Source organism: Protopterus annectens, chromosome 8.part1 (genome assembly GCF_019279795.1).
Source record: "Protopterus annectens isolate FY-2018-M chromosome 8.part1, PAN1.0, whole genome shotgun sequence".
Taxonomy (NCBI): Eukaryota; Metazoa; Chordata; order Ceratodontiformes; family Protopteridae; genus Protopterus; species Protopterus annectens.
Window position 1 is genome coordinate 238376968 of NC_056742.1, and position 25312 is coordinate 238402279.

At 40.6% G+C, this 25312-nt stretch overlaps 1 non-coding gene across 1 annotated transcript; it reads right to left on the reverse strand.

Moving 5' to 3' along the window:
- Window positions 1-22524: 22524 nt before the first annotated feature.
- On the reverse strand, window positions 22525-22596 carry TRNAE-UUC. The gene has a single exon. It is a non-coding gene; the product is annotated as a tRNA-Glu (tRNA).
- Between the last annotated feature and the right edge of the window lie 2716 nt (window positions 22597-25312).

A 25312-nucleotide genomic window follows, 5' to 3' on the forward strand; every position in this document is an offset into this window, starting at 1 on the left:
CAAGGAGTCATTCAAATGAGTATAAATTCAAAGATAAAGAGAGTCTACTCTCACTAGCAGTAATTAAGTGTAATAATAGGATTTGACATTAGTAAATCTATATTGGTTTACAGGAATGGGAGTCAAAATAGCTAATAAACATTTAGATATTATTCTAATAAGGTAGTTTAATAATGGGGGTGACATTAATTGTATTTTAAATCAAGAAACCAGCTCTTCCAGAATTGTAAGACTTCTTCCTTCAGCTAAAGTTCTTGATAAATAAATTGAATTTCTTAATCTAAATAACACTTTCATACTAAGATGACAAATCCAAGAATTATACCTATTTTCCTTATACATATGGCACTCAAGTTAGAACTGATAAAACCATGATCTTGCAAGATTTAACCTCAAAGATAACCAACTTCAATATAATTCCACATTTTAAAAATTTCACAAAATTTTAATAAATTACCTCTGATTAATAGAATTCAAGCAGCAGTGGTGCAGCGGTAGCACTGTAGCCTCACAGCAAGAGGCTCTCCTATTTGATTCTTGGTGGAAGCCTTCTGTATGGAGTCTGCATGTCCTCCCCGCGGTCAAGTGGCATTCAAAAGACATGCGTAGAATGGGTGTGCCTTCGTTGAAGGTTGGGCGTCAAGCTGGCACCTCGGCACCCATAAAAAATCTACTGCCAATCATTAGCGGACCGGAGTTCTGCTGTGGCAACCCCTAACCAGGAAAAGCCAAAAGAAGAACAAACAACCTCTAATTAATAGAATTCCTTCTTATACTGTTAACGTAAAACATTTTATGTCTTGTTTTTATCAGAAATATTTTTTTTTCATGAATATAGACAATTCTCAAGAAATATGTGAAGCTATGATTTGGGATTCCTTTAAAACCTATATTTGTGGCAAGACTTGGGTTTGATACAAAAGAAAAATAAAAGAATGGAACTACAAATTACACGATATTCAAAATAAATTAAAAACGCTGAAATCAAACTTTAATAATTAAGATAAATCTATAAAAACAAGAAATAGAATCTTCAGAAGGAAAATACTCTGAACTGTTAAAACACAAGATGACTTTAACTCTTGAAAACCTAAAGCTAACCTCATTTGCAATGTCCCCTAAACATTCACATAATTTATCAAAAAGAGTAAAGTTGCCTTATAGATTGAATGATATAAAAATTATTAAGCCAAAGATTAATAAAAAAATCTACTGAAATAGGAGATATTATAGAAGCCTTTAGACAATATTACATTTTCCCAAACGAGAACACTTCACAAAAATATTTTACCAATAGTGACGTAAATGTACTAATAGATAAAGAAAATAAACAAGCTTTCTTTTAAATTAAAAACAGACTCCTTAAGTACATTTCTCTTAAATAAATTATACAGAAAATAAAAGAATCAAAAGTAACAAATCCCCAAGAACAGGTGGTTTTATCCCCGGAGTGTTTAACTTACTCTCCTGTCATATGATTCAGTTCTACCAAGAAGTCCTGACAGATGGACTTCCAAGATGGCTGCACAATGATCAACAGCTTAATTTCAGTGTCAGCTCTCCCAGTGTGAAAAAAGAAACTAAGAAATAAGGACCAGTAATTCTGCCAGTTTTAGTAAATTAAATTACTGGTTAGTAAATACAGTGTCTGGATGCTAGCAAAGTGGAAATTTAGAGAGACTGAAAGAAAATCAACTAGAAAAGGGGAAAAGAAAACATTGACTGGGAAGAATCATCCAGCTATTCAAAAACATATATATAACAAAAAGCAGTTCAACCCCCAACTTTGTTATAAGACAAGGCTTTCAGTAATCTACAGGAAAAAAATAAATCAAATGTGCTCAGAGTTGATACAAATAAATGAAACATTGAAAGAGTATACCAACTCAAATAACAAAAGACTGGAAAATGATAGAAGCTCTAAATGGTTATTCAAATGAACTGCTAAAACTACAGAAATCAGAGGTCAAAATGAAGAAATGTCTGACTGAGTATCAGATTGCTCAATAAGATCTGTTTCAAAAAATGTAGAGTTATACAGAGATTTTCTGCTGTACCAGAGATACTAGAAGGAACAAACTGCATTAATTTTATGAAGGCACAAATAAGCAACTGGACTGATATTCCCAACAGGAACTATTAATTGAAAGGGCACACCATGTGTATGCTCCTGGCCATGAGAAACTAGCCAAGTCCTTTATTAGTATAGATACAAAACTGCTAGCAGAAGGAGTTGCTTCTGACAAAAAAAAATATTGACTATTATACTTCACTGTAGCATTATCATTATGTATTAGATTTCTCTTTAACTATAGCTTATGTATTGTAAATTTCTTTATATTCAACTGTGAATTTTATGTACCTTAAATTGTCTGTATCAGAGCTTTTCTCCTCGGGTCTCCACTGAAAATGGGTCTCTTGTCCATTTGGACTAACCCGGTTAGCAAATGTCAAATAAATAAAAATAATAAATAAACTGTGGCAAAAGGGCAAAGTATTAAAAGTTAGAGACAGTAGAATGTTTGCGGAAAATAATAATTCACTGCACACCTGGTAGAAGAAAAACAAAATGTATTCCGGAAATCAGGGAATGTCGAGAAGCAGGTCTGAGATTCAAGCTGCTGTCTCCACTTATCTTCAGAATATTTTTTCCTGGGGGGATCAAAGTCCCTTTTTGATGCAGAACAGGATATGGAAGAAATAAAAAGTCTGTCCAACAAAAAAATAGTCAAATAGAAGAAGGGGACTGTGCTTCTCATTCTTCTGATAATAAAGCACATGCAGAGACATTGCCAGTGAAACCTTTTACACTGTTCCAAAGGAAGATGTTTGAGAGAAATCACAGGGGCTGACCAGAAAAATCCAGAGTACCATGGAATTGAACTGGAATCTGGATTTGGGAGATGGAGATGAAAAGGAAGAAGGCGAGCAAAACGGAAATTAATGAATAAATGTGAGACTGCAAAGTATCAATCACATTTGTGAAATACAGCTGTATAAATGTAAGGGGAAATAGGGGACTTTCATTGGTCATTAAATGTGTGAGGAACTGAAAAGTATTTGCCTCACACTTCATATCATTAATGTTTGGAAGGACTCTAAAGGGAGGGGAAGAAGATGAAAAAAGGTAACTGCAAGTAAAACAATTTATTTTCTTAACAGTATTTCTATGAAACTTTTCACGATATAAATTGCATATTTTATAGTAATGAATTAATGTGGTTCTATGTGATATGTTATTAAAGTAAATAGATTACTTTTTTCTTCATTTTCTTCTTTTTTGATATAAAGAAATGTAGACATTACAATACAAAAAAGAGAAGAAAAGCAAAACAAAAGCATGCTTAAGTTAATGGGCTGTAATCTTGGGTTGCTGAGGTGTGGGATGGGGTGTAAAAGTACACAGATCATAATATATGTAAAGCTGATATGTTTTCTATATTTTGCATATGTGAATATCTGGATTACGACCCTTGGCTTAATCTAATATTTTTAAGTACAAACAAGTAAATATGAGAACATCAAATATAATGAAAAGTTTTTCTTTAGCAATAAATGTTTCAGCTTGTTTTTCAAGGTGCAACAGAGGAGTACATTTTTCTTTTTTCTACTACTTTTCCATGGAGACAAGCTAATCGTACAATAAAAGAAAGAACACTGGTTTCATCAAGGCTAAAAGTTAATGATTTCTGAAGGTATGCAAGTAGTTTTCACATCTGGGGGGGGTGAAGATAAAAAAAAAAGGACACCAATTAATGTAAGTAGAAGCACAGACAATGGCATGCTTCCTGGCATGGAGAACCTCAATTTCAGGTTAATTTGGGCCAGTGTTAGCAGCTGTCTATTTGGCACAGATGTTCCCATTGGGGGGCTGGGCTTCATTGTTTGAAGATGTACATAGTTATGTGTGTATTTGGTTAACATATTGTGGGGGTATTCTGTGGGTGTGTTTAGATGTTGTTTTGGGGTTTTATTGAAAAAGAAAGTCTTATAAAATGTGACATAGGTTCCAATGTTGATGATAAGAAAAAACTGTATAAGGGATTATCCCGCCAAATATTAATGAGTGTGTAATGCCCACCACTGCTACCAAGGTGTGATGGCCACCACTGCCACCAATATGTGATGTCCCCATGCTGGTCCAGTAATCAAGGAGCCTGAATCCTCACCACTGACACTGGAGAGAGATGTGCACTTGGAATACAAATGGATACACTCAGTATTTCCAGACACAGACCTCTCTGCATCAAGTACAATTTCCCTTAAGAGCACACAGGGAACACACTCATCCCAGGGTCTGGATTTCCCTATATCTGTCTCCCTCCAGATTTCCAACAAGACTCCCACTGGTATAGCTGTAGGGTCAGGTTGTCAGCCAAGTGTCCAAGCGAAGCCCTCCAGTGAATCTAGTGCTTCATATCCCTGCCCCAAGTAGATGACATACACACTCTGAGAGATTTGATTTTATGCACACATGCACACAAACACACACCTGGGAAAAGCTGGCACAGATTTACCTGCTGTGTCCCCTTCTGCCCAGAGTATAAGGTAGTTATCACCACCACCAGACACTCCACAATCAACTATGCTAAAGCCCTTAACAAAGGGTTTTCAATTATACTGCGTAATATCAATACTAATACAAATGGTAGTAGTTGACCAAGACGGCTAGGCTTTCTGGAGTGGCCCCACAGTGTCACCAAATAAATGTAAGTACTCTCAGAGGTTAGCTACTTTCTGCAAGGACCAGCCACTATACCATTTTAAATATATTTACTAATAAATAATAAAAAAGCATGAAAATACTGAATATATATTCACAGTAAACAACAGAATTCAGATCACAGGAAATATTGAAAAGAACATTGATGGACAAAATCAGACAAATAAAGAAAAACAATATCAAAACTAAGCTACACTATATTCCTGAAAAATCTAAGAGAATTTACTGTTCCCTCATTAAGTTACTTACTAATGCAAGACAAGATGTTGTGGGTGAGGATCTTTCTAGTCAGGTTTCCCAAAACAGAATACTCAGTACTCTGAGATTTCTCTTTGTAATATCTCAAATATAATTTCCAAGAGGGCTGGCAGAATGACATCTGGTCACCTGACTCTAGGTTATCGCAGTATTTCCCTTTGAAGCTGACACAGGAATTTAGCATACATGGCTACAATACACATCTAAATTTGTATGGCAGTGCCTGGGGGCCCCCCTCTTTTTACTGAGCTAATAAACAAAGTCCTTTTCCCAGACCTAGCATCTGCAGTTCTATTCAGCACTGTGGGGTACCATTTTAATGGTTTAACAGCTCATTTATATTTCCCTTATTTTTCTTAAAACAGGCTAGCTGGTTAACTGTTGCTGTCCCAATATCCCCTATTAAAGCATATACATTTAATTCAGTTACAATAATACATGTTCATTTCTTTTCATTTCAGCAGGGTGCACTGTTTATACATTTTAACACAAGCAAACCTCGCACATACATTTTCAGCACAAGCATTTGTACAAATCAGTTTGATAAACAAATGACATACAGTTCTAATACATTTGTAACACAAGCATATTGCATAAATCAGTTCAATATTCAAAGTACATATCATTCTTTACAAAACTACAGCTGGCTATGCTGGCACTTGCCCATATCATCACATCCCCCCCCCCCAAAAGACTCAAGCTAGTTTTTAAGTAACCCTTGAGAAACGTAGTTTGAGAGAAAAAAGCATATCTGGGAATATATTAACCATTCTGTCTTGAGAGCCTATCTGCGTTGGCACTGCTGACTCCACTACAGTGTTGTACTGCCATGTCATATGCCTGCAATCCTAAGCTCCACCTTAATAACTTTGCATTTTGCTGGTGGCTGTATGTAGTCATATTAAGGGATTGTGGTCTGTAACTACAGTGAATTTCCTTCCATGTGGATAAGCCTGAAGTTGCTGAAGTCCTCATACTATGGCTAGACATTCCTTTACTACAGCTGCATAACATTCCTCCCTGGGTTGGAGTCTACAGCTGAGATATACCATTGGGTGCTTTTCTCCCTCTAAAGAAACTTGGCTAAGTACAGCCCCCACCCCATGGTTTGAAGCATCCACCTGTACAACAAATTCTTTGCTGTAATCTGGACTGCCTAACAAAGGTGGTCCTCCCAAAGCTCATTTAAGCTTCTGGAATGCCTGTTCACATGCTGGGGTCCACACTACCTTATTTGGTCTGTATTTCCTTGTCAGGTCTGTGAGGGGAGCAGCTATGGTACTATAATTGGGGACAAACCTTCTATAGTACCCCTCTGTCCCTAAGAATGCCCTCACCTGCTTTTTTTAACAGGAGCAGGCCATGCTTGAATGGCTTTCACTTTGGCAGGTTCTAGCCTGATCTTACCACTACCCATTCTATGTTCTAAATAGGAGACCTCTGTCATACCCACCTGACACTTATTGGGCTTAATGGTCAACCCTGCACTCTGCAGTCTGCCCAGCACCTCCACGACATGCTGAAGGTGCTGCTCTTGCCATGAATGGCTGTAGATGGCAATATCTTCCAAGTAAGTGAGGGCATAATTGCTTGCTCCAGATAGGATATGATCTACCAGCCTCTGGAAAGTCACTGGTGGCATTTTTCATCCCAAAGGGCATCTCTGTGAATTCATACAAGCCAAAAGGAGTCACAAAGGCTGACTGCTAACTAGCATTGGGAGTCAATAGGACCTGCTAGTAGCCCTTGGTAACATCAGTAGTAGTCAGATACGTTGCCCGTCCCAGCTGCTCTAAGGCTTCATCTGTCTTAGGCATGGGATAAGCATCTGACTCTGTGTGACTATTTGGTTCCTATAGTCCACACAGAACCTGGTGCTGCCATCCTTCTTTGGTGCCAGCACCACTGAGTAGGCCCATGGACTGCAGAACTCCTGGATTACTCCCAGTTCCAGCATATTTTGTATCTCCTTCCTCAGAGTCTGTGTAACTCACTCAGGTACCCTGAAAGGGGCCTGCTTTATAGGACTTTGGGACCCTGTATCCCCATGGTGCTGCACCCTGGTTTCCCAGTGAACATGTCCCTAAACTCTTGTATCACTGCTCAGATTTCTCGAATCAGGGTAGGGGGTAGCCACTGGGACATTGCTACCCCTTCCACTGAGGTGTCATTCAGAGCCTCATTGAGATCAGTTACCAGATCCCCCTCAGAATCCTCCTGCCACCCACTGCAAATAATCAGCACAAGGGGCTCCCTCTCATGGTAAGGCTTCATCATGTTAACATGGTACAATGTGTCTCCCTGCCTACCAGGTATCTAACATCACTGACCTTCCTTACCACTTTGAAGGGTCCTTCCCAAGCTGCCTGAGTTTATTGTGTCTGACAGGAATGAGCACCATCACCTGCTGTCCCACAGCATACTCTCTGGCTTGAGCATTCATGTCATACCAGACCTTTTTCTGCTGTTGGGTCCTTGCCAGGTTCTCCTGGGCCAAGCCCATGAGCTCCCTAAGCCTTGTCCTGAGGTTTAGGATATATGCCCCAACAGTCTCCTTGTGGGACTTACACTCACCCTCCCACTCATCATGAATCAAATCTAAAGGTCCTCTCACCCTATGCTCATACAACTCAAAGTGTGAAAAACCTGTGGATTCTTGGGGTACCTCTCCATAAGCAAATATTAGACGGGGCAAATATTTGTCCCACTCTTTCTTAAACTGGTCTGCAAATGCCCATAGCATGGTCTTTAGTGTAGAGTTTAACCTCTCCACAAGACCATTAGTCTGGGGATGGTAGGGGGTTGTCTTTAGGTGCTTCATCCCATGGTGCTCCCACAGACAAGGCAGCAGGTCTGACATGAAATTGGTACCTCTATCAGTCAGTATTTCTCTTGGAAACCTACCCTGCTGAAAATCTCTAGCAAAGCATTTGCCACCTTCTCTGCCTCAATGGAGGACAGAGCCACTGCCTCAGGGTATCTAGTAGCATAATCTACTACCACTAGGACATACTACTTCCCTTTGGAACTTGGGGTAGTCAGAGGTCCCACAATATCCATTGCTACCCTCTGAAATGGCTTCTCAATCACAGGCAAAAGCATCAAAGGACCTTTGACCTCATCTCCTGCCTTGCCTACTTTTTGGCACTGCTCACAAGTCCTGCAGTATCCTGTTATATCCCTGGCAATCCCAGGCTAATAAAAGTTCTGCATATGTCTCTTGCTATGCTTTATGCCAATATGATCTGCAAAAGAATGTCATGGGCTATGGCTAGAAGTGCCAGTCAGTAGGATCTGGACACTACCAACTGCTGTATTACCTCACCTACTAGATGTCACTTAGGGGTCTACTTTCTATACAGTAACCTTTTGTTTCAGTACACAGATTACCATTTTTCCTTGAGAATCAGGCACCTCCCTAGCTACCTCCCTCAAGCCTCTTAGTGTAAGGTGCAAGAGCTGAGCCTGTCTCAACTCTCTCTTTGTAACTCTATCCAGCTCCCCTTCCACAGGAAGTCTGGTATCTTCTGACAGCTGTGCCTCACTCTCAGCCTGGATACTACTACTTACCTCTTCCCTTAAAGTCACTCTGTCCAAGGGAACATCAGTACCCACCAGCAGCTGTGGCTCACCTTCAGTCTCACTGTTACAGGGTAGCTCCCCTTCCTGAAGTAGCCACATAACCAGTCTTTTCCTATCAAGGCAGTTTGCTTTTGCATCTGCAGTTAAAAATAAATGTCAATACTTGAACCATGAATGCAGCACATTAAGGATAATGATTAAGTTTAACTGTGGCAAGATGGCGTGTCAATGGAAGTGGCGTGTAGCACATCAGGTGTGCTGTCTATTGGGGTCTCCCCCAAGCTACAAGACTCACATGCCTATCTCAAAGCCTGACTGCATGTCACTGCATGTACATAAGGAATTGCATCATCAAAATATTTCCCTATCAAGGCATCTGCAGGGATATCCTCAAACACACCTACTTGTTTGCATCCTTGTCCACCCTCCCAGTCAAGGTGCACTCTGGCCAAAGGCATTTGGAATGGGATCCATCCTAAAGATCTGATTGGAGTGGACTGCCCAAGCAAGTACTGCTACTCTTTAACCACTGCAGGGTTCACAATGGTTATATCAAAGGCTGCGTCTCTCTTGGCAGTGGCCTGTTTTCCATCCACCAAGACTGGATATAAACTCTACTGGTAGTTTGGTACTTCTGTTGTCTCTAGACAATTTACTACTGGCATTCTGTTATTCCCACTTGCTGGCTCCCCCACCTTTTGTTCCCCACCTTGCCTCCATGGAATATGCTACATGGCCTCACTGGTTACATCTAAAACATTCAACCCTTCATCCTGGCAGTGTACCTGAACTAGTGGCTGTTATTGGTGGACTCTGTTGGAGCAGTTCAGGCTGCCTACTATGGGTTCCCATATATCCATGTGCAGCACTGGGTGTCCCTTTCCTGTGCAGTGATGTTCTGCTTGCTAGGTATAGACCTCCTTTTTCCCCAGTTCATCTGCAGAGATGCATTCCCTGTCTGCCAACCAGATTCTCATGTCTTCAGGCAAAGTGTTAAGGGCTTGTTCCCCTCACCAAAAGGTCTGCCATCCCATGAAAAGTGGTGACCTGACACCCACTCACCCACCTAGCAATATAATCACATACACTTTCATCTGCATTGTGTCTATGCTCACAAAACTTTTTTCTGTAAGCTTCAGATGTTAACTTAAAGCATTCCAACAAACATTTTTAACTGTATTATAATTTAAGCAATCAGTATCAGACAATTTAGAAACAGAAGTTACAGCTTTTCCATGGAGTAAGGGAGTCAAGAACCATACCCAGAGCCCTTGGTCAACTTTATATTATAGTCTTTCAAATATATGAGCAAACCTATCAAAATGATCACCTTCTTGGTACCGAGGTAGAAGTTTACTGACCTTTATTGCTTCTGGGGTGTGGTTACTCCCTTCCCTATTACATCTATGACCCTGGTGAAGACTCAGCATTTCCTTTTCATGTTGCCTTTGCCTCTCAATTTCTTTGGCTTCCAGTCATCTCAGTCTTTCTTTTTCATCTGTCTCCAAATGCTACATTCATTCTGCTGAGTCTAATTCCAACTGTCTGGCCTCCATTTCAAGTCTGTTTAACTCAAGACAGGTTTTTAAGTTCTCTGAGGAAAAGGTGAACTGTCCTGTTCCTGAGGGCTGCAAATCCCCATCAACAGATTGGTTATTTTCCTGGTTGCTGGTCTGTGCTGTAGCTCTGATTAAGGTTGCAATATTTTTCCCGTTAGTCAGGTTGGCATGCACCAGTCCTCTGGCTTGGCACATCTCAGACAATTGGTTTCTTGTCAGCTTGCCATAATCCTCTGATGACATCCTTGCCTGCTCTCCCTGACTAACTAAGCTAACAAAAAGTAAATAAATAAAACTATTATGATATGAAACTCTGAATGTCTACTGCGTGACTGCTGAAAGTACACCTTTGTTACTGACAACTGCTTACAGGCTGCAGGAGTTCAATTAATATTCACATCACTGCTCAACAATATGTGAGCATGTGATAATCCCACCACTGCCAACCAATATGTGATGCCCACCACTGCTACCAAGATGTGATAGCTACCACTGCCACCGATATGTGACATCCCCACACTGGGCCAGTAGTCAAGGAGGCTGAATCATCAGTACTGACACTGGAGTGACATGCACTTGGAATACAAATGGATACACTCAGTATTTCCAGATGCAGACCTCTATGCATCAAGTACAGTTTCCCGTAAGAGCACACAGGGAACACACACAGCCCAGGATCTGGATTTCTCTATATCTGTCCCCCTCTGCGTCCGCAATAAGACTCCCCACTGGTACAGCTGTAGGGTTAGGTCTTCAGCCAAGTGTGCAAGCCAAGTCTTCCAGCATCCTCTTTGTGAACTCAGTGCTTCGTGCTCTGCCCCAACTAGCTGACACACACACACACACACACACACACACACACACACACACACACGCACGCACACACACACACACACACACACACCTGGGAAAGGCCAGTATAGACTTACCTGCTGTATCCCCTTCTGCCCACAGTATAAGGTAATTATCACCACCACCAGACACTCTACAATCAGCTACTCTAAGACCCTTAACAAAAGGTGTCCAATTATACTGCATAATATCTGTTCTAATACAAATGGTAGTAGTTGATCAACATGGCTAGCCCTTCTGGAGTGGCCCACACAGTGTCACCAAATAAATATAAGTACTCTCAAAGGTTAGATACTTTCTAAAAGAACCAGCCATAATAAAAGTTTAAATATATTTAATAATAAGTAATAAAAAAGGATGAAGATACTGAATATATATTCACAGTAAACCAGTTGAGATCATAGGAAATATTGAAAAGAACATTGATGGACAGACTCAGACAAATAAAGAAAAACAATATCAAAACTAAGCTTCACTATATTGCTGACTAATCTAAGAGAATTTATTGTTCCCTAATTAAGTTACTTACTATCGCAAGTAAGGGGTGTGGGTAAGGGGTTTTCTAGTCAGGTTCCCCAAAATAGAATACTCAATACATCGAGATTTCTCTTTGTAATATCACAAATATAATTTCTAAGAGGGCTGGCAGAATGACCTCATCTGGTCACCTGACTCTAGGTGCTCACAGTATTCCCCTTTGAAGCTGAGACAGGAATTTAGCATAGATGACTACAATGCACATCTAAATGTTTGTGGTAGAGTTTGGGACTTTCCTTCTTTTTACTGAGCTAATAAACAAAGGCTTTTTCCAAGACCTAGCATCTCCAGTCCTATTCAGCACTGTGGGGCACCATTTTAATGGTTTAACAGCTCATTTACATTTCCCTTATTTTTCTTAAAACAAGCAAGCTGATTAATCTTTGCTGTTCCAGTATCCTGTATTAAAACATATACATTTAATTCAGTAACAATACATGTACATTTATTTTCATTTCAGCAGGGTGCACTGTTAATGCATTTTAACACAAGCAAACCTCACAAATACATTTTCAGCACAAGCATCTGTACAAATCAGTTTGATACACAAATTACATACAGTTCTAATACATTTGTAACACAAGCATCTTGTATAAATCAGTTTGATATTCAAAGGACATATCATTCTTTACAAAACTACAGTTGGCTGTGCTGGCACTCGCCCATCATCACAGAGTGTATGTATCACAAAAAATAGAAATAGTCATTTAAGAAAGCTGTCATATATTATAGGTGGGAATACTGACTACTTACTACAATAGTGACATTTTCCATATTATCTTGGAATGTGAATGGCCTCATGCATATTGACAAAATGAAAAAATATATATTTAGAAATACAGAGTGCAAATAGCAATGCTAGAGGAGACACATTTGCAAAGAACTGAGCATGTGAATTTGAAAAAGAAAGGATTTCAGGATGGATATTCTGTAGAATATCAGGGAAAAAGGAAAAGAAGAGTACTTATATTAATTTATTAGAGGAAGCACCAGCAGTGATAGAAGATGAAAATAAAGGTACTAATTGCAGATTTGTAGGCGTAAGGGGCTACAGGCAATGGATGAGGATTACCTTGGCATGCACTTATATTCCATGTAAAACTGCTGTTTTAGTGCTTAAAAAATTGGGAGAAGTAATCAGCTTTCAGCAGGGAATATTACTGATAGATGGGAACTAGAATTTGATTTGCAACAATGGAGATGTATCTGGGGGCCTAGAAGGGAAAATATAACAAAGGAGGGTAGAGTTTTGATTACATTTATGAAAATATTTTATTTGAAAGACATCAATTCAGTTGTAGGAACTAGAAGAAGATTTACATATTATTCCCCATGGTACAATAACTGGACTAGTCTAGACAGAAATTTTATGTACAGGCCCTGATAACCTCTTCTGTGCTTAGTGGATTTCACCTATATGGGTAGCTGGGGTTACCTTTTTTGTTTTTCCCAAGGTATGACTACAGGGTTTACATTTAAGCTGGGTAGTTTTTACAATACCCGAGGGTGGGGTGTGTGTAAGTCTTTTTGCAAGGTCAAGGTAGGCTGTATGAACTGCCTTTCCTCATCATCAATTGGTGTGACTTTTTTGAGAGAAAGACCAAGTTAAAGGCATGATCTTCCCTTTGTGAGACGACAAACTGGGTCGGGTCCAATCTCTAGTCCCCCCCTATATCTTTGTTTTTGAGCTCCATCTCCATCTTGATCCTCCAGACTGCAGACTAGACTTGTTAAAGCTTAGGGGGCAGTAATTACCAGGGTCCATGTGAGGCAGGCACCGGGCACAGAGTGGAGGGCGGGTCCCGCGCCGCCTCCTTGGCTGAGATTGTGGTGGTGCCTTTATGTTAAACAACTGCCTTTTTAATTCCTTCTCCTCATTTAGCTCGCATAAGCAGACAGCCGAGGCTACACTGGCTGGGATATCTATCTCTCTTAGAGGGGGAGAGGGGTTGCACTTGCACTGAACCTGTCTGCCAGTATAAACAAATATATCCATTTAGTTGAGATCTTTTATACACATCCAATAGCTATGTCGGATCATGAGCCAACAATTACTAAGATAAAAATGCAGGGTAATGAAGTAAAGATGAGACACTGGCACTTCCCTACCTACCTGTTAAAAAGAGAGGAATTTAAGGAATGGGTAGTAGAAATTATCTGGGAGGTATTAGGGAAGATATAAAGTTCTCCTGACATTATAGCTAGGGAGCAGGATAACATGAAAGTGGAATTTACAAATAGGGTAGAAATAAAAGAAAAAGATATCTGGTTAAGAAGTATTAAGAATTGTTTAGATGGACTGGCAATGGCTAAACTATTACAAAATTAGGTGAATTTGACATAACAAGAAGAGAGATGCAACTGCAGAGTGCTAAGGAAAAAATAAGGGAGTACCTGGGTAATATGCATGAGTTTAGAAAGATTGCTATTAAGCAACTGTTTATTTTTATAGCTCCAGAGCAGAAAAACTTTTCATAGGATATCTTCAGCAACAGAAAGTAAAAAGGGCTATTAAAAGCTTAGGGAGCTTGTAACAAGAGAAATAACCAGAGATCCTGCAGACATATTTGACATATTTCAGAAATTTTATGAAAATTTGCATAAAGCAGAGACATGGGGAAATCAAGAAAAGCACAAATGGAAATATTTATGGAAGAATTAAATATGCCATTGTTTGAGGTAGATGAGGCTCAACAACTAAAAGTTAAGAAGGAAAGAGATGAGATAAAAAAATAGTGATGTATAATCAATGTACAGGAAACTCTCTGGGAATATATGGTACTCCAGTGGAACATTGGAAGGTAGGAGGAAAGGAAGTGAAAGATCTGGAAGGTTTTGTTTAACAGTATTTTAAAAAGGGGGGCACCAATATCCTGAACAAAAGCTGTGATGGCTGTAATACCTAAAGACAGTAAAGACCCATCTGATCCAGCTTTATACAGGCCCATTTCAATTTTAAACCATGATTATAAAATGTTTATGTCTATAGTGGCAAAAAATATGGCAAAGATGATGCCAAAATTGATATATATGGATCAATGGGGTTTTGTGTAAGGGAGGCAAACATTTGACAACATTAATAGAACAATGATGATCTAGAGGGAAACAGAATGTAAGAAAATACCTTGTTGTTGGGGGTTCTTGATGCAGAGAAAGCATTTGATAGAGTAAGTTATTTCATGGGTAGGGCAATGGAAGCATTTGGATTTCCTGATACAACAAACAGGATAATTAGAAGGATATATCAGGAATCAGGTTTCAAAGGTTGTCATAGCTGGGGGTGCTAGTAAGGATAAGCTTTGACTATCTATAAAATGCTCTCATGGTACGAGTCTCTAATAGCCTCCGACAACCCAAGTCCATCTCCTGACCTTCATGTGTGGCTTTCTAAGTCCAGCAAAACCATTTGTACTGACAGGAGAAGGGACAAAGGTAGGTGACTGGTGTCTTAAAACCAGTTGCTTTGGGTAGGTGAGGCTCATCAGCCTGGGAAGGCAGTCCATCTAGTAGAAGGTAAACTTTGATTTAAAACTTCCATTGCCTTGCAGCAATACCTAGTAATTATGAAGGCTTTGGGGGTAAACCCTGAGGAAAAATCTGGGGATGGAGCCCCTAAGGCAGTTTGAGGTTATACTCAACCTCACTCTGGCAGCTCCTGTAATGACACTGATGCCAAGTTGTACTGGCCTTACCTTTCCCTTTGGATTACATCAGTGGCATGGAGAGGGGGAACCATACCACTGGGTATCAGCTCTTTCCACAAATTCACTTGCTCAGGCCTGCACCCTGGAGGAGATACTCCCACTTTGCTTTTTGAGTGGTGACACAAAATGGGAAGCAGCAGTTACGGCAATAAGCCCATGCACTCAGCTGGCATAGACTGAGGCAACAGGGGCTGCTTCTGATGGTGGGAGAGATCCATTAATCTCATTGGGCAGCTACCACCTGCCTTAAGCTGGGCAGCCCCCAACAAAATAAGTGCTGCCTCACCACAGTCCACTTGCTCCACTGGTTATGTGGGGTTTGGGGAACCCCCAACAGGTGGATCATTAACCAAACAGCTGGAAAAACAAAAAAGGCAACAAAATAAGTCAGCCTTTAAGCTAGGCACATGGAACATAAAGAAGACAGCTGCAGGTCTTATGGAAGATCTACAAAACATCACTGATGCTCAGAAGACAGCAGTCATTAACAACAACCTGAGCAGATTGCAGATGAAAATTGCCTCTCTCCAGGAAACAAAGCTGCTGTCCATTGGATGTCTTAAGGAGAAAGACTTTACTTTTTTTGGGCATGGGATGCTTTAAGAAGAGACAGAGGAACATGGTGTTGGTTTCGCAATCAGAAACAACCTCGTTGGCTCAGTCATACCACCAAATTTGGGAACTGAGAGACTGCTGAAAATTCAGCTACAAATACCAGTGGCCATGGTTAACATCTTCAGTTTCTGTGCTCCTACTGTAACTTCTACCCAGGAAGTCAAGGACAAGTTCTATGATGAACATAGTGCAGCCATCAGTGAGCTCCCTTCCCATGAACCATTATTCATTCTTGGCAATTTTAATGCCAGAGTTGGCAATGACCATCACAACTGGCCTTTCTGTCTGGGACAGTTCAGAACAGGAAATATGAATGAAAATGGACAGCATTTCACTGGATTTTGTTCTCAATATGACCTCTGCATAACCAACACCTTCTTCAATGTCAAGCCCCAGCACAAAGTATCATGGCAACATCCAATATCAAAACACTGGTACCAACTTGACCTTATCCTCACCAAACCCAGTAGTTTAGGTAGTGTCAGGATAATACACAGTTACCACAATGCAGACTGTGATACTGACCATATGCTCATGTGCAGTAAGGTAAACATCCAGAATCGAAGGTTATTTCATGCCAAAAAGAAAGGGAGGCCACACATTGACATGGGCAAGACTCATGGCCCTTCAAAGGTACACAAGTTTTTTCAAGCACTTGAAGAGGCCTTGCTCTGCCTGGATAACACTGACACCAGCAAGAGGGGGGAAAAACTACAGGATGCTATCTATAACACTGAAACATTTATCTTTGGGAAGAAAACAGTCAAGTGTGGTGACTGGTTTGAATCCCACATTGAAGTGCTTACATCCCTGATTGAGAAGGAGAGACAGACACTGGCTGCATACAGGTCCTCACCCAGTGAAGAGAACTTGCAGGCACTCTGGTGTGCTCAGAGTCAAGTCCAGCAGGTAGTTCAGTGGTGTGCAAATGAATATTGGCTCCAACTTTGCTTCAAGATTCAGCAGGCTGTGGACATTTGTAACATGCAAGGAATGTATGATGGGATCAAGCAAGCCATCCGTCCATCACAAAGGAAGATTGGCCCACTTAAGTTAACCACAGTTGAGGTCTTGAAGGACAGAACCAAGTAGGCGGAACACTACTCACAGCTGTATGCCAGAGAGACCATAGTTATGGACAGTGCCCTGAATGCTATCAAGCCTCTGCCACCAATGACGAAATGAAACAAAAGGCTCAAGGCTCCTGACAGCACTTCAGCACTATCAGGTTATACTACCTATCATCATTCCATCCCCAAATCAGAACAGGAAAGGAGGGTCAAAAGGAGGGTATCAGCACCTATTCAATCCCTCACCCTTCCAGCAAACAAACGTGGGAAGACATCCCTAACCATCAGTACCATAGGTAAAACGCCCCTGGCCAAAAAGCAACTGCCAGACCACCCAACCAAATGCAACCAACTCACCCACACAGCCTTCCCACATGACACCTCTCCTAATGAATGGAAATGACCATCATGACAAACACCCAAACATTACCCAAACATAGACTGGGAACCATTACTCAAGGACCCCAGCCCTAACTAACCTAAAACAACCCACATAAAAAAAACAAAATGACAATGACCAACTAGTGACCCAAAGGTAGAAGAGGAACTTATACTAGACCTGATCATCACAACCCATTCAAAAAAAAAGGACAAACAAAATCTCATAACCCCATGCATAAAATGATAGGAATCATCAGATCCACATCCTGCTCCAACCCCCCAACCCAACTCCAAAGGAACTTCTCAAAAGCAAAAGACTAGCAAACTTCTCACTTCACAACTTCAGCTGGTCTTCCCTGGCAGTGAGTCCTTCCAGGCCCCCAGCCCACCCCAAAACCACAACCCACGCAGCACAAATGCCTTCCCTTAGCACCTCTAGGAATGTATGGATCAGAAAATATCCAAAATTTCCACAAAATCAAAGGTACCCTACAGACCTGCCTTCTTCCAAGGCCCAGCAATAAACAAAAAAAGAGCCCAGCTACCACATGACAGAGCAAAATCCCTAAAGCAAAGCGAGGCTCCTGATCACTAAAAACTAAAATCACACACTATATCACTAATCACATGGCCAAAATTGAAATCATAAAATGACACAATTGAAAATGATAATCATATTTGAGATGCTAGAAATGCTAAAAACCTGGGCTGGGAAACAGATAGAATCAGAGTGGTCCAAACAAAGATAGCGAAAAAATCACTGAACTCCACAATTAGAAAACGACTGGCAAATCAGGTTCTCCCCCAAAAAAGGATAAAGGGGCTCAAACATGTCATACGCTGCCTGGCTGAAGAAAACCCAGCTCTATTCAGTCGCATACCGTCTGCTCAGAGGTGATCTGTACCTGAACTCAATGCTGAGCCCACCTTGAGGAACTCAATGATGCACTAAAAACAGTCTCTTCTGGAAAAGCCCCTGGGAAAGATGGTATTCCCTCAGAAATCCTTAAATGTGCCAATGGTACCTTAATCTCAGAGCTGCATGTAATACTTTGCCAATGCTGGAGAAAAGGTAATGTACTGCAAGATATTAGCTACTGCAGCTTTAAATATGAATTCTATAAATCTGGAAATGGAAGACACACCCACAACCATGACGTCGGAACGTAGAGTGGAGCAGGAGGATGCTGGTACACATGTGGAGGCTAGTAATGGCGTCCCAATTCATATGCACGCTACAATATCTGCCACAGCAGAGGCGCAAACCATGAGTGGCCATACATCAAAGGATCTAGGAGCTAGGAGTAAGTTGACGGGTTCTGAAGTCAACTTAGCTGCTGGGAATGGTTCTTTTTCTTTTCCGCTACCTATATGGATACCTTTGCAAATGAATTGGTCTCCACAAGGTGCGATAAGGAAACGGAAGATGACCGAAGAGAAATACGAGTTTCAGAAAAAGGTACTGAAATCCACAATGAAGACTTAATAATAAACATTTCTAATTATGCATTAACTAAACAAGAAAGGTCACTGTTAAATCGTGGCCTTTCTTTTATTCCATCTAAGACTGCTGATGTGACTGACGTTGTAGTAGATTTAAAAATGTTCATAAGACGAATTGGTTTAAGTTTAATGTTTGGTAATACTGCAGAAGGGAAGAGGAATGTTTTTGTGAAACTTTCCACCTTCATGCCCATAAGCCATCCTATTTTAGAAACCTTTGAGAAGGCATGTGAAAAAGATTTGTTTGAACTATATAAAAGTGGTAATAAACCACAGTTTTATAATTTAAGTTATGAGGAGTTTCTTAGTATAAAGGAATTACAGAATAATTCATAAATAGTTATCAGACAAGCAGATAAAGGGGGTGCAATTGTTATACTAGATGCACTATTGTATGATAATAGTATGAATTTGATGTTAAGTGATGATGAAACTTATGGTACTTTGAATGAATTAATAAGGAATGTACATGCTGAATTGTATGATATGCTGCTTTGTGGTACTATTGATGGGGACTTATATAAGTTTTTACTAGTAGAACAACCTACCATACCCATATTCAGGGGGTTACCAAAAATACACAAAGCTTTGGTAAACCCCCCCATGAGACCCATAGTCTCAGGTAGGGGTTGGATATTAGAACCAGCCTCTATCTATGTTGAACAACAACTGAGACCCATAGTAAATGATACGAATACAATATTAAGAGATACAAAAGATTTTCTTGAAAGTTATGGTGATTATTTAGCTAACATAGAGACTAGAAGTGACATGGGGAAAGAGTTACTTGTAACCTTAGATGTGGTCTCCCTATTCACATCTATTCCCAATGACATCAGAATGGAATATTTAAGGTTGTTTTTGATAGAGAAAGAAGTACCTAGGAACTTGATTTTTAGGATTCTAGCACTTTTGGATTTAATATTAAATAACAATGCATTTGTGTACAAGGAAAGTTATTATCTACAAACGAAAGGGGTTGCCATGGGCACCCCGTGCGCAAATTCCTATGCTAACTTGGTGTTAGCTTATTGGGAGAACACATATATATTAAGAAATGAACATTGTTATAGGAATATAAGATACTGAAAACGTTTTGTAGATGATGTCTTTTTGATTTGGGCAGGTACTGAGAGAGAACTTAATGAATTTGTCCATTATATAAATGGAACAACGACATTTTTGAGTTTTGAATGTAAAAGCTCCATATCCAATATAGAGTTTTTGGATGTACAAATATGGAAAAGTGAAGGTGATGTACATTCAGAGATGTATAGGAAATCATGCTGGAAGAATAACATCTTACACCGCACCAGTATGCATCCTAAGCATGTTTTTTCTAATATAGTCACAGGACAGGGTATGAGAGTCTCCCGACTTACCACAGATGAGGAAAGATTTAATAAGACACAAGTATTAATGGAAAATTTTAAAACAAGAGGTTATGATACACTTGAAGTGAATGAAGCTCTAATATCTGTTGAATCAAATAGGAATAGTAGAGGGAAACCATATTTGTATAGACAGAAAAGAGAACAAGGTTTGAGAAATAACAATAACCATACACAAAGTTTTAAGAGACTGACAATCCCCTACTGTAATCTGGACATGAAAATAAAAGATGTATTTAGGAGAAATTGGAATATCTTAACAATAGATGACAAGATAACAGAGATAGTAGGTGACAGACCCAATTTTGCATATAGAAACATGAAGTCGCTTAAAAGATTATTATGCTATGAGAGTGAGGGCCCCAGACCTGTTAATTCAACAAGAATAGGAACTTCTCCTTGCAGGAGTTGCAACCAATGCACTTTTATATCTGGTAGTAATAATTTTACACATCCAGACACTGGCAAGATTTATCATATGCATTTTTATGCTGATTGTAAGTCTAGGGACATTATATACATTGCTGTGTGTCGGACTTGTTCATGCTTTTATGTGGGCATGACAAACAGAAGTCTGAGAGAACGTATTAGAGAGCATGTATACGCAATACATAAAGAAAACAAATCTAATGCCCTAGCCAATCATATCTTACAACAAGGCACATCATATAAATTTAGTTTTACAGTGTTAGAATTAATAAGAAAATCCAATAGACTAGGTAATATTAGAAATTATACTGAAGAAAAGGAAAACAAATGGATTTTAAGGTTACAAGGACACAAAGGGCATGGTTTGAATGAACGTGTGACACTTAAGCCCTTCTTGGCAGCCCATCCATATGCACATTAAATTTTAATCTAATATAGAAGATGTATGTGTGATCTGAAATATATATTTTTTAATATATTTTAATTGATATATCTATATGATGTATTTGTATATGCTGTATTAATTTTACAGGGATGTCTTATGAAGTGCCTTGTAATGAATGACTACACAATATTAATTGATCTATGTTTGTGAGTGGCTGATTGCATTTTTGAACAGTATTTAAACAGTTTGATTTTATGGCAGTTATTCAAGTGTAATGAAGCATTCTTGAAACGTGAAAGTGCTTACTTGCTGCAGTATTAAAGTATTTTATTTTTTATTGGTCGTGTTGAGCCTCTTCTGTTCTTGGACTAAAAGAATGTTAGGGATGCTAACATAGTTACTATCTATAAGAATAAGGGTGACAAAAGTGATTGTAACATCTATCGTGGCATCTCCCTTATCTGCAACATGCTGTCTTGAAGAGGCTCCACGTTCTTGCAGACAGAGTTTACCCGGAGTCCCAGTCTAGGTTCAGAGCTGAGCAGTCTACTATAGACATGATTTTCTCTGCTAGGCAACTACAAGAAAAGTGCAGGGACCAGAACAAATCTCTGTATATTGCCTTCATTGGTCTGACCAAGGCATTCAACTTCATCAGTAGGAAAGGCCTGTCTGTGATTCTGACAAAGATTGGCTGTCCTACAATAGTGCTTAGCATTATCAGTGCCTTCCATGAAGGCATAAATGGGACCATCATGTATGACGGATCCACATCTGAACCTTTCAAGATTCTCAGTGGAGTAAAGCAGGGGTATTTACTGGCTCCAAAATTGTTTGGTATCTTCTTTTCAGTCCTGTTGAAATTTGCTTTTGGAACTGTTACAGATGGTGGGCCAGATTCAATAAAGACTACACTAAGTGTACACAATATGTATTCAAGAATATTCCTGCCACAGTTTTCTTTTTGTTTTCTAGTCACTCAGAAAGATTACAATAAGTGTACATGTTATGTACACTTTGTGGTAACCTTTATGAATCCCTGTCAGTATTTAAAGCTGCAAGGATATCAGTGTGAAAACTAAAATTTGGAGGAAGAAGGTCTGAGTTATGTCTGTGTTGTTTGTTCACTCAGAACAGTGAACATTTAGTGTTCACTTAGTGTAGGCATTATTGAATCCTGGGGAGTATCTTTCTCTGAACCAGAATGGACAGCAACCTCTTCAAACTACTGAGGCTTAGATCAAAGACCAGGGTGCTTAGGAATTGTCTAAGGGAGTTCCTGTTCACTGCAGCTATTGTGGCTCACACTCAGCAAGAACTTCAGTCACTCGTGATTTGCTTTGTGGATGCATGTATGGAATTTGGCTTCATAGGTAGGTACTAGGCTATCGGCCCAAGGGCCTACACAAGCCTAGCCAACAAGGTTCCCTGGCTTATGCCACCCAAGAAAGTTATTTTCCTGTGCCACTGATGAGCAGAGACACAGAAGTGATCCCCGGGGTGTATTTCCTATAGGTTCATAAAAATGTAACCCATTCCCATACCAGGAGTCGAACCCGGGCCACCTGGGTGAAAACCAGGAATCCTAACCGCTAGACCATATGGGAAAGTGAAGACCCAGGTGATGGGCCACAACTGATCTAGTTCTCATAATAAACACCCTATTCCCACTCTAAAGCCTGGCACTTGCTCACTAAAGCAATTATATAAGTCAACACTAAAAAATTAAAAGCACTACACCCTCACAAACTCCCCTTGAGTACTTTGTTCCACATTGGCCCTTTTTTTCAATTATAAAGGAATTCCCAATACTATTCTAGCATGTCCAAAGGTCAGTTGTCAATCTCCTCTCCGGTCCAGCTGGTGAACCTGGGAATCTTGAGGCAATGTTACAACTGCCTCATGTACAGAGACAACCCTCTCCTCCTCCCAACAAATTCCAACACATGTGAGAGATGCAACCATATAGCCAAACTGGAGGCTAAGCTCTCTCAACTCAGTACTGGCATAACCAGTCAGGAGGAGAAGGAAACCACACTCACTATAATTCGTCTCACATAGACCTACCACGACAGCAAACCAAACACATAAACACACAAAAACATACTCGGAGGCTCTAAATAAAAATCTGCCTAAGCAGCAGAGACCTCCAAAGCAGACACCCAAGCAACTGCTACCCCAAAACAAAACATGTGCAACACATAGCTCAAAAAGCCAGTGTGCTGAACAGTCACAGCCCTTAACGCGAAACAACACACCTGATACACTTGTAATAGGTGACTCTATCGTCAGGCACACTGACGTCCCGCTCACCAGGCTGAACAAGGAGAAGGTCACGGTGTGCTGCCTGTCGGGTGCTAGGATCCGCCACATAACACAAGCACTCAGGTCACTCCAAGGCAAGTACAAATATGACTCAGTCATTGTCCATGCTGGTGTGAATGACCTGAGATGTACCTCCCTGGACTACATGAAAAGAGACATACAGGAGCTCTCTGAGCATGTAGCCCAGGCTGGTATGACCCTGACCTTGAGTAGCATCTTACCCTCACCAAGAATGATGCCACAATATGAAGACAAGATGATCAATTTCAACAACTGGCTTAAGTATTGGTGTCATTCAAAGGGGATCCAATGCCTGTCTGCCTGGGATGACATGCTCGACAAGCCACGATGCTTCGCTAGGGATGGCTTGCACCTGTCACCCCTGGGCTTTCGGATATTGGCAAAGGCTCTTGCCATCCCCATAGTGCCTTTTTAGGCAAGGCTCAAAAGACAAACCCACCTCCATAGGTATCACAAGGGATAAGAAACTAAGAGTAATGCTACTCAATGCCAGAAGTCTAAACCTCAAGATGCACGCACTCGAAACTCTCCTTAGCATGGAGAACATAGATACCTGTGCAGTAACAGAAACCTGGCTCAAGGCTCCTGAGAGCACCCCAGCACTACCAGGTTATACCTCATACCATGTTTTTCGGCCCCAAAACTTGGACCAAACCACAAAAGGAGGGGGAGTATCAATATTCGTCAAAGATACCCACACCTCCAGGTTGGTGGCACAGCACGAAGCATCAGAGACTATCCATGTGCAACTAACAGTGGGTAAAACTGCCTTCCAGTTTATAGCCTGTTACAGACCACCCTCCCAAACCCAGGAACCCCACTCGGCCTTCCTGAGAACACTGGAAAATATGAAGGTCTCTCCAAACACCATTATATTGGGTGACTTCAACTACCCTAACATAGACTGAGAGCATTACTCTAGCTCCAACACCCTAGCCCAAAGGTTCCTAGACTTTATAAACTCAAATGCTATGGAACAACTTGTTGCCACTCCCACAAGAGGGGAAAACATACTGGACCTGATCATCACCAACATGGGGACTCTATGCTCCAGACCAGAAGTGTATCCCTCACTGGTAAGATCAGACCATAAACTAATTTCACTAGATATTCACATCCTGACCCCAGCCCCTGCCCAGAAAACCACAGTGAAAAACGTCTCTAAAGCAAATTTCACACTCCTCAAAACCAAGGTGGAATCCTTCAAAGCCACCAGGCCTGTGGAAAATACGGTCCAGACTGCAGAATCCTTTATAAAAGCATTCTGTGAACACCTTCAGGAATGCATGGATCATGCAATCCCAAATATAACCAAGACCCAATCCTCCAAAGTTAGGCGTCCTGTCTGGTGGACCCCAGCCATAAACAAACTATACAATAGAAGGAGGAAGCTACTACATGATAGAGCAAAATCCCAAAAAGGGAAGGCATCTCTGATCAGTATTAGCAAAAAACTACGGGCACTCATAAAATCATCTAAGGCCAGCTTCGAGAGAAAAATTGCACAGGACACTAAGAATAATCACAAGGCTTTCTTTAGTTATGTTAGGAACCTGGGTGGGAATTCCCAGATATGCTCAGAATGAGTCCAAAATGACAAAAAATACACCGAACCCACAGACATTGCCAACATCCTAGCTGACAGGTTCAGTGCAAACTTCTCCCCCACTTCCCCACCAAAAGGGCAAATATCTATCCCAGCAGAGTACTGCCCCCCCCCTGACATCTCAGATGCTCAGGTAAGAGCCGCCCTCTCCAAAGCAAAAAACACAGCATCAATGGGACCAGACGGTGTCCCGGGCTGCGTCCAACATGAACTCCAAGAAGAACTAAACCAAAACATAAAACTACTGCTCAATCTCAACCTTACTACAGGATATGTACCCAAAGAGTGGTGTACAGCAACTGTGGTCCCTCTCCACAAAGGTGGTGCCTCAACGGATCCTGGAAACTATTGCCCCATAAGCTTGACTAGCT